This window comes from Pistacia vera, unplaced genomic scaffold, assembly GCF_008641045.1.
Source record: "Pistacia vera cultivar Batoury unplaced genomic scaffold, PisVer_v2 Contig59, whole genome shotgun sequence".
Classification (NCBI taxonomy): domain Eukaryota; kingdom Viridiplantae; phylum Streptophyta; class Magnoliopsida; order Sapindales; family Anacardiaceae; genus Pistacia; species Pistacia vera.
The window spans coordinates 526,651-536,412 of record NW_022196434.1 but is presented as its reverse complement, the minus strand read 5'-3'; the positions used below and the strand labels follow the sequence as shown (position 1 = coordinate 536,412).

Below are 9,762 nucleotides of genomic sequence, written 5' to 3'. Positions count from 1 at the left end.
GATCGGTCGGTCAGATCGATCCAATTGTCGACCAGCCACTTTTCCGGTCCAAGATTTCAATTTTACTATTCATTCAAATCCCTAGTTCCATCACTATTATTCCTATGTTTGTTCTGTTTGTTCCCAGTCATGGGACACCACTTCTATTTCTTTGACAGCAGGCTGCGATTTGTTCATCAGCCTTAGAATGTGATATCTTATGAGGTAATTTGAGTAATTATGTCTACTATTACAATGCATCGTTTCTGCATTTTCATTCATGCCAAGATTCTCATTAAAAGAGAACGGCATCCCATGTTGCAGGCACGAAGGATCATTGCGATGCTTAGTCAAGATTTTATATTTGATGGTTGCACTATTTTGGTGCATGGATTTTCCAGGGTAGTTCTAGAAGTACTGAAGACAGCAGCACAAAATAAGAAACTCTTCCGAGTTTTCTGCACAGGTTTTGTACTTATGTTCTCAGAACTACTTGTCATATGCATTGATTAAAGTATGCATTATCTGGATTATATGAAATTTAGTGGTATTGGAACTAAGATCGAGGTATTTTAGTATTTTACGTACAGAGTGTTTGATCTTGTATTTGTTGATATAACTTTCAGGACTTGATATAAAGTAAGCATCCTTCTATTTCCACTTAATTTTTCCATATTAATGGTAAAAGAAAGGGTTGTGTTATCAGAAAAGGCTCAAGAAGCATCTAGTAAATGTTGTTTTGGTTGACTGGCCTGTGCAGCCATGGCTGGCAACTTTAAGAGTTTCACTTCTCTGTATCATTTTGTTACTTTAAAAGTTGATCTAGATTGAGCAAGCAAGAGTTCTTATTTTATTTTATTTTTGTTTCTTTCTTTTGAATTGCTTTAAAATGCAGAGGGAAGGCCAGACAGAACTGGATTACGATGTCCAATGAGCTGGCCAGACTTGACGTTCCCATGAAGCTTCTAATAGATTCAGCTGTTGCATACACTATGGATGAGGTAGATAAGGTTTTTGTTGAGCGGATGGAGCAGTTGAAAGTGGAGGTATCATTAACATGATGGGCACATACCAGATTGCATTAGTTGCTCACAGCATGAACAAACCAGTTTATGTTGCTGCAGAGAGCTATAAGGTCATTCATTCTCCACTATTTATTTAGTGCATCGACTCATTATTTGCTTTTGCAGTTTGCACGTCTTTATCCATTGGATCAGAAAGACATGGCTCCTGCCTTACGCCCCATTGATTTTGGAGTACCCATCCCGTCCAAGGTTGAGGTTGAAACATCCGCCCGGGATTATACTCCTCCGCACTATCTCACTCTTCTCTTCACAGATCTAGGTGTTCTTACTCCATCTGTAGTCAGTGATGAGCTTATTCAGCTCTACTTGTAGGATCATAGTCATGTTCTTCAAATATAATTTTGTCCGAAAGGAAGTCAAAACCGAAATATTTTTATTTTTTACAGCATATGTGGATGCTTTATCGTTCTTTATCATGAAATCAGAAAATTTATTTTATTAATATGTTTGATTGATTCGATTAAAGAAAACTAAAAGTGAGAGTCCATATATCCATCTACTAGTTCTACGCTTATTGACAATTTTTTTGAGGAAGAAACTTGTCTCGTAGCTCTGCAACATCAATCTGGTTAAAGTGAGTCTCAGGAATCCAGTTGCCAGACTTTGGATCTCTCATCCAGATCACGTCCTTCCTCTCCATACATGGAACCTCCGTCATTTTTCCTGTTACTACGGAGGCTGCTGGCGGCTGCACAACTTTCACATTCTCTGCGGCTAACGCATACGATTGCTTGCTACTCACAGAAGTTAAAAAAATAAAAACAATCAGATCACGAGATAATCCAAGATGATATTTGTGCTGATGTNAAATTTCCACATTACTGCAGGAACCTTTCTCATTTTCTCAGGAGTCAACTTGGCAACTGTTGTTTTCGTTGAAAATATGGTTCCAGAGACTAAAGGACGAACTCTAGAAGAAATACAGGAAACAATTAATTAGTTTTTGATTTCTGTGACAAGATAAATGCTGGAATTTTCTGTGTGATAAACTGCATTGTATTTGGTGTATCAATTCATTTCATATTTTGAGAATGCAGTGCTATATATTTTATTGTATTCAGAAACCTTGTTTCTGTCGCTATGTCTTGAGTAGTGTTGAGCTTACAGATTATTACTCTCAGAAAAAAATTATTGTTCAAGAAAAGCAAAAACTTTTTTGTTTAACAGATTGTTTCCAGCCTCTCATATTATATATCGATTATCATTGTGCTGATGTGGCTCATGATTTTCCACGGTAGAAGTCAACTCTTATTATAAAGAGTCAAAGCAGCAATGCGGCGTCGTTTTGTCCCGGACCAAGTTGTATATCGTGCCCTTCGATCCTTGACTCTTGCTAAGCCTTTCATCTCTCTCTTTGCCTCTCAAAACACATGGCTGAAGAATCTTCTGGATTGTTGCCCATCTCACAGTTATGGAAAAATCAAAGACAGGTGGCGGCTGATTTAGAGAAGGATGTTTGTATATTTAAGTGTGATTGCTGCAGAAGAGAAGGCAAATCTCAATTGCAAAACCTAGGGTTTTCAATTTGGATGTGTTCCTTTCTTTGTATTCTTCTTTGTTCTTTATTCATCCATTGTACATTTTTTGTGATTGAGTAATGAAAATACCCTACTGTGAGCCTTGGAGAGTGGATGTAGGTTGTAAAGCCGAACCACTATAATCTGTCGTGTTCTGTGTTCTTCTTTGTTTGCTTATTTCTTTGTTTTGGTTAATCAATTCGACTATTGATTGTGTTATTAGGGCTGGAAGTGTTTATTAGTAAACCCTAGAATCCTAACAATCATAATATTTTTTTGTTTATTATTTTCAAATAAAAAAACAAATTAGTAAAATCCAAATATTTCCCTTTTATGCAATTTAATAGTAATGGACAATAGCCTCACGAGAATAGAGGCTGAAACCAGAAGTGCCTAAGGATATGAAGGTTAATCTTTTCCGAGAGTAATGTAATCTGTAAGCTTGTCACTACTCAACAGTTGCACCAACCCGCAGTCATCTCTGTTGTTGCCACCAAACAAGTCCTCAATTACAACTGTGCTTGTGTTTAGCGCCTTAGTAGCTCTCAGTGGATTATTCTGCTATGGAAGTGCTGTAAGTAGAACAATAGTACCATTCAACTGCATTGAATCTGTTAGAGTTGGTGAACTTTATTTAATGTTTAGATACCCATTTTTAAAGGCACAGTGGAATGATTTGCCAAGTTGTTTAAGCAAGTCAAGTTAGAACAAATCACAAATAATAACAAGTTGTAAATGTAAAGCACACCAGCATATACATGATTCGGCTAAATCCACTTTTAGCCTATATTCATGGGACCTCGTCCAAATCGAAGCAAATCCACTAATCAACAAACATTATAAGATATAGTTCAAAGTTGATCTAAGATACAGTAAAAAGAACTCCCCGTTCAACTTTACACTTAGCACCACACTCTGAATCTCTAATGTCTTGTTGCATTACAGATCTCTTTACACCAGGTTTACTCTTAGAAAACGCTTGAGCTCCACCCAAGCTTCAGTCGCTGAAGACACGCTCCAACATCAGCAAAGGAACCACGTTCTAGCTGCTATTCAACAATGAAGATAAACAAGAAAATTTCTAGCACAAACCCATATAAAAGAACCTAACCAAGACCAACTTTCTGAAAAGTTCAGAGCACCAATGAAATAGATATTCAGGTTCAAAAAGAAAAAGAAAAAAGGAAGAAGATGAACTTCCTTTTAGCTCAAGAAAGATGAATGATGATAAGTGTTTAGCACAAAAACATATGGGGAACCTTTAAGGAAAAAACTCTCTGAAAGTTTCAAAGCACAAGGCAAAAACAAACATAAAGGTTAGTCCACAAATGAGCAAGAATGAAGAAGATATAGACCAATTTCGTGCTCCCAATTCTTGCCAAGTCAGCAAACAAGGGTTGACATATATTGGTCCAAAAATGAAAAAGATTTCATCTATCTTTTGGGACCACAACCAAAAAGAGAAAAAACTTATTTCCCTGAACCACAAGAGGATATTGGGACACTTATAGGTGGTCCTCATGACAACACAAAAGATGAAAAGAAAATATCTCAACTGATAAAGATAAAAACACAAGTTATGAAAAATGAGTCAGACGTGCGATGTTAGCACAGCAGAAAAGTGTGCGCACACACGAAATGAAAAAGCAAAAGGCATAAGTCTGACATAGCTGAACATGTAGAGGACAAAAAGAATTCCACCTTTTTGTTGGACCACAGACATATCTTTTCTCTTTCTTAGGAGACCACAGACAAAGCCTTACAACCTTTTAGGACCACATAAGGAAATTGTGACGAATGTAAAGTTAGATCACACAAGAATATCATGAATCAAAATAAGTTTGATGAGCAAGACAACAAAGAGAAAATGCCATTAGGCAAAATGTGTCACCATAACATAAGTTTGACAAAAATATCAACAGAATCAATAATGAAGAATTCGTGTTCCAACAATCTATATTTAATTGTTTATATGTAATAACTAGTAGCTTTCAGCTTACAATCTTAGTTGACTCAAAAGAAGATGAGGGTACATAGAATCCTTTCTCATTCTTACCAAATCCGAAAGTGTGTTTTAAGAAATAATTGGACAGATATAGTTAATTGTGTCATTTTCTCACCTTGAATACATGGTTTGTGATTGTTTTGAAGGTGGGCTATTCATCACCTATTGAGTCTGGCATCATGCAAAACCTGGGCCTCTCTCTGGCGGCTGTGAGTGGAACTGGACCCCAACCCGCACAGGGTCAGTTCCACCCAATTTGGAACCAGAACTGACCCTATGTGGGCCAGTTCTAGTTCCTACCCAAAACCAGCAGATGGGTGGGTACCCGCCGGTTCCGATTTTACCTTTTACCCATACTCACTCCTATGTACACATATGAATGTTAAATAATATAGTCCATTTCAAGGCATCTTGTTTGCCAAATACTCTTCTGCATTGAATCTGTTGCTTCTTGTCAAATAATCATGTGTAATATAATATGCCTTGTTTTGGTTTTAGGGGTTAAATATAGCTTGTTGTAGTCTTGTAGATACATAAATTATAATTAAATATACAAAAGTAATTGGTTATTGTATCCTGGTATTCCGTTTTATATCTCAAACTTTTCCACGATTCAACAGTTTGAGTGTTAGTGCTAGTTAGGTCGGTGACGTTTCAAAATCAAAGCGGTTAATTAGTCAAGTCTTTTAAATGATTCACTTAATTTCTTTACCAAGATTGTAAGCAAAGATGGAATCATGGAATGGCTTCTTTGATTGGAGAAGTACCAAACCTAATAAATATGTTATTCGAATGGCTCTATGCAAAGTTTGACAAATAACCTTACCGGAAATATAAAAAAAAATTGATAAAAAGATTACATAGTCAAAAGCCTATAACATTTTAGCTAACTGCCAAGAATTTGAGTTTACGTAGCTAGATTGAATAACACTCATCTCTCTCTCTCTCTATTTCATGAAGAAAACAGGAGACAGCAAGTAAGAAATGGAGAGACAAAACCTGGAAGAAGGACTGCAGGCAACTTTGCTTTAATCAAAGCCAAATGGCACGGGAATTGATTTTAGCAACACGCGGTTGCCGTCCCCGCCACCCAGCAGTTCATCCGTGACGGCAGTGCTTGTGTTTAGCACCTTGGTGGCTGTGTGTGGCTTCTTCTGCTATGGATTTGCTGTAAGTAGAACAAGTTCTATATATATATTGGCGTAGCTATGACTTACTACTTAGGAATATAGATGTTCATTTTATGTTGTTACATGAACATGCAAGGTCAGAATAAACATGAAAATTCATGATGGACATAACTATTAAGACATAATCATGTGTTTCTATCTTATCAATGAATATGACTTTTTGAAAGGAGTAAACAACTTTTTCCCCCCAAGGTTTGCCTTAATGATCTTTCCCACCCAACAAGTTTCAAAATATCTCTTTTCCACCCAAAGTTTATATTCCGTTAATACCCAAAGCCGATTCCGACGGTGAAAATTCTCTTCGTCATCATCATTTGAACCTTCGGTCTCTTTTCTACAAAACCAATCTCACTTCGGCACCTGATTTCTTGTCGATTGTCGGCTATCGCAAACGGCGCAAAACTAGGGTTTCTTGTTTTTAGTTGATTTCTAGTTGGTTTTGACTACGAATATTCGATCGGTCACCACCATTCGATCCATTGGCCTCCACTCTACTAAACCCCTGGTATCCTGACTCTTGATAAATTGCCGAACGCGGACTGAGAAAGTGAAGTGTACTCTGGATATTAACAAAATATAAACTTTGGGTGAGAAAGTGGTATGTTGAAAACTTTTTGGGTGAAAAATCATTTAGGGAAACCTTGGGTGGGAAAAAGTCGTTTACTCTTTTGAAAGTCCCACACTACTCTCTGAAAATTCCTAGTGAAATTAACAATCTTTAATTGACTTAAGAAAAGATGAAGACTTCGTATAAGCCCATTCTAACTTCTCCCAAGTCCAAAATTGTGTTCAAGTAAAATTTGGACTGGGATCGGTAATTGGGTCATTCATCATTGGACCTATACAGGTTTAGTCCATCATCAATAGGCCTGATATGTGGATCATTCAGCTAGTAAAATATGACAGCATAGCCACACAATCAGGCCACTTTTACTGGAAATAATGGTTTGTGATTGTTTTGCAGGTGGGTTACTCATCACCGGCTGAGTCTGGCATCATGGAAGACCTGGGCTTGTCAGTTGCAGCTGTTAGTACTAATTGTTTCCATTTCTCCATAATCACCTTTGTTTCCTTTCATTATTCAGAGTAAATCAAACCATTTTATATACAATTATATTAAAGTTATCCTCTTATAGTTTAAAGAATATATTCGACATTAGCTTAAAACTATAGTTCCTGTATGAAAGCCGAATGTATTGGAATATTTTCATTTAACATGCATCAACATTTCTGTTTCTTCAAATATAATGCTATGCTACATATGTCATCTTCTTTCTTCTTGTCAATTTCAAAATCATATAAACTCATAAATTCTTCGGCATTGGACTGCATTAATTCCCTAGTTTGTTTTCATGCTTCCCCTGATCATGAATTGTGCAGTATTCAGTTTTTGGCTCAATAATGACTGTTGGAGGAATGATTGGTGCCATATTAAGTGGCAGGATAGCTGATATACTTGGCAGGAGAGTTGTAAGTCTTATTTAAGTTTCCCTGATCTGTAAACCTCAACCATTCTTCTCCATTATGTAACTTGTTCATCTCATTAAGCAGGCCATGTTGTTCTCTGATATATTCTGTACCTTTGGTTGGTTTGCTATCGCTTTCGGGAAGGTTTAATTCTTTTTCCCTTCTGTCCTTTTTCATAACTATACTTCATTCACCAAATGCTTTATGTAATCTTTTTTCTACATTCTCAGTAAGATGATTATGGAATTGATGTTTAATTCTACCATTTGCAAGGATGTCCTCGAACGAAATAGAGAAGCAACAGGAACAAAATAATAACAGTTAAACAAAACAAACAGTAAACAAAGAATGTAATACGCGCGATTTATCCTGGTTCACCCAATGTAGGCTACATCCAGCTGAGTCAATATTATTGCAATATGCCTCACCTCTCTCGTTTACAATGAATGAATTGTTCTCTCCCACATAACAAGAGAAAAGAATGTTTATATACTAGGTTTAAGAGATTAAACCTAGTTTTACAAGAATTCCTATTCCTAAGCCCAACCCAAAAAGGAATTAATAACTTAAAAGGAATCCTACAGCGGTTATACATGGAAAAGCCCAAAACCGCCTACGGGACCCCCGAGTGCGTCTCCGTTACCCATTAATGCTGAAGTAGTCGACAACTCCAACAGTCCTGTGGCTGGATTTGGGAAGACTTTCTATAGGGTTTGGAATTGGACTTATTTCTTGTGTGGCAAGCTAACAAATTAATGCTTTTTATTTCATATTTGATCATTTAGTTTTGGCACAGAATGATAACTGCATTCTTTAATCCAAAACAGGTACCTGTATATATTGCAGAAATAACGACAAAAGATCTCCGGGGAGTATTTACTGCATTCACTCATGTAACATAGACTATAATACAAAAAATTCAGTCAGTAGGTTGTTTGTTGAGTGCATACTGCGGACTTCTAATTTCTTAAGTGTACAGTTGATGAATACATGCGGCTTTTCACTCGTATACATGGTTGGAAATGACATTTCTTGACGCACATTGGCTCTAGTTGGTAATAACTTTCCCTGCTATATTATTTTACTTTAATTTGAAAGTTCATAAAAAATTTGATGAACTTTCTCATTTTTCTGCAGGTGCTATTCCATGCCTGTTGCAAATTTTAACTTTATTTTTCATTCCTGAGTCTCCTAGATGGCTGGTGAGTTCAATTCAACATATTGTAGGGAAAGCAGTTTGATTTTTCTGTAGTTTATGTAAAGCGATAAAGGAGTTCTAAGTACAAAGGACAAATGCTTATTTTTTTTGCAGGTAAAAGTTGGAAGAGAAAAGGAGTTTGAAACGACTCTGCAGCGTCTCAGGGAGAAATTTCTGATATTTCTGAAGAAGCAGCTGATATTAGAGTATGTTTACCACTTCATCTTTTTAATGGAGACTTCAACTTCACCTTGAGGGAATTACAAGTAATTTAAATTGTTTTGTAGGACAATTTGGAAACCTTTCACCAGGGCTCGGGAGCTAGATTTTCGGAGCTGTTCCAGAGGAGATATGCAAATTCACTCATTGTGAGCGTCCCAAATATGACTCATTCTGTCACGTTTCAGTTTCCTGATTTTCCTCATATATCAATGGAATTAAAACTCTTTAGATTGGAGTTGGCCTTATGTTCCTGCAACAACTAGCAGGAGTTAGTGGCATGGCATATTATGCCGCTAGTATATTCGAAAAAGCCGGTAATTATCCTACAGGATTTGGTCATATCAATCATACAGATAATATAATGAACAGGAAAAGAGATTACTAGTTCAAATATCTGATTTTTCCATAGGTATTTCCACTAGCCTTGGAAGTACAATAGTATCTATCACAGCGGTAGTCACTAGACTTTTTAATTCTCATCTCAAATTTGGATTCTCCTTATTGTATTTCTTACTATGAATACATATTGTCGGCAGATTCCAGCAACAGTTGTTGGAGTTCTATTAATGGATAAAGCAGGAAGAAGACCACTCCTCCTGGTTAGAATGGCAGAAAAATTTGTTTCAAATATTTCATGTTGTTCATCAACAGTTCAANAAATTAAACTTTTCTACATTTATTTTTTTCCCTACTTTTTGTTATTCAAATTGCAAATTTTTCACTATTTTTTGTTATTCAAATTGCAAACTTAAAAATGTATATTGTATTAATTTGAAAACTTGGTATAAAATTCATTTATTAGGCTTTCAAAACTTGGTTAATTTGATTAAATTAATGGACAAACACAAACTTGATTAAATTTCACGAAACATCATTATCAACATTCAACATAAATATTAATAGATTACTTCAAAAACATCATTATCAACATTCAACATAAATATTAATAGATTACTTCAAAAACATCATTATCAACATTCAACATACATATTAATACATTCAACACAATTTCATCATCAATTTCACCAAACATACATGGTAAACACTAAACAAACAAACTTCATAGTAAACATAGTAAACAAAAATAGCAACAAAATTG

General features: G+C 35.9%; 2 pseudogenes; both read left to right on the top strand.

Moving 5' to 3' along the window:
• The first annotated feature begins 234 nt into the window (after positions 1–234).
• On the top strand, positions 235–1,376 carry LOC116109750 (annotated as a pseudogene).
• Positions 1,377–2,434: 1,058 nt separating this feature from the next.
• LOC116109748 lies at positions 2,435–9,489 on the top strand (annotated as a pseudogene).
• The last annotated feature ends 273 nt before the right edge of the window (positions 9,490–9,762 follow it).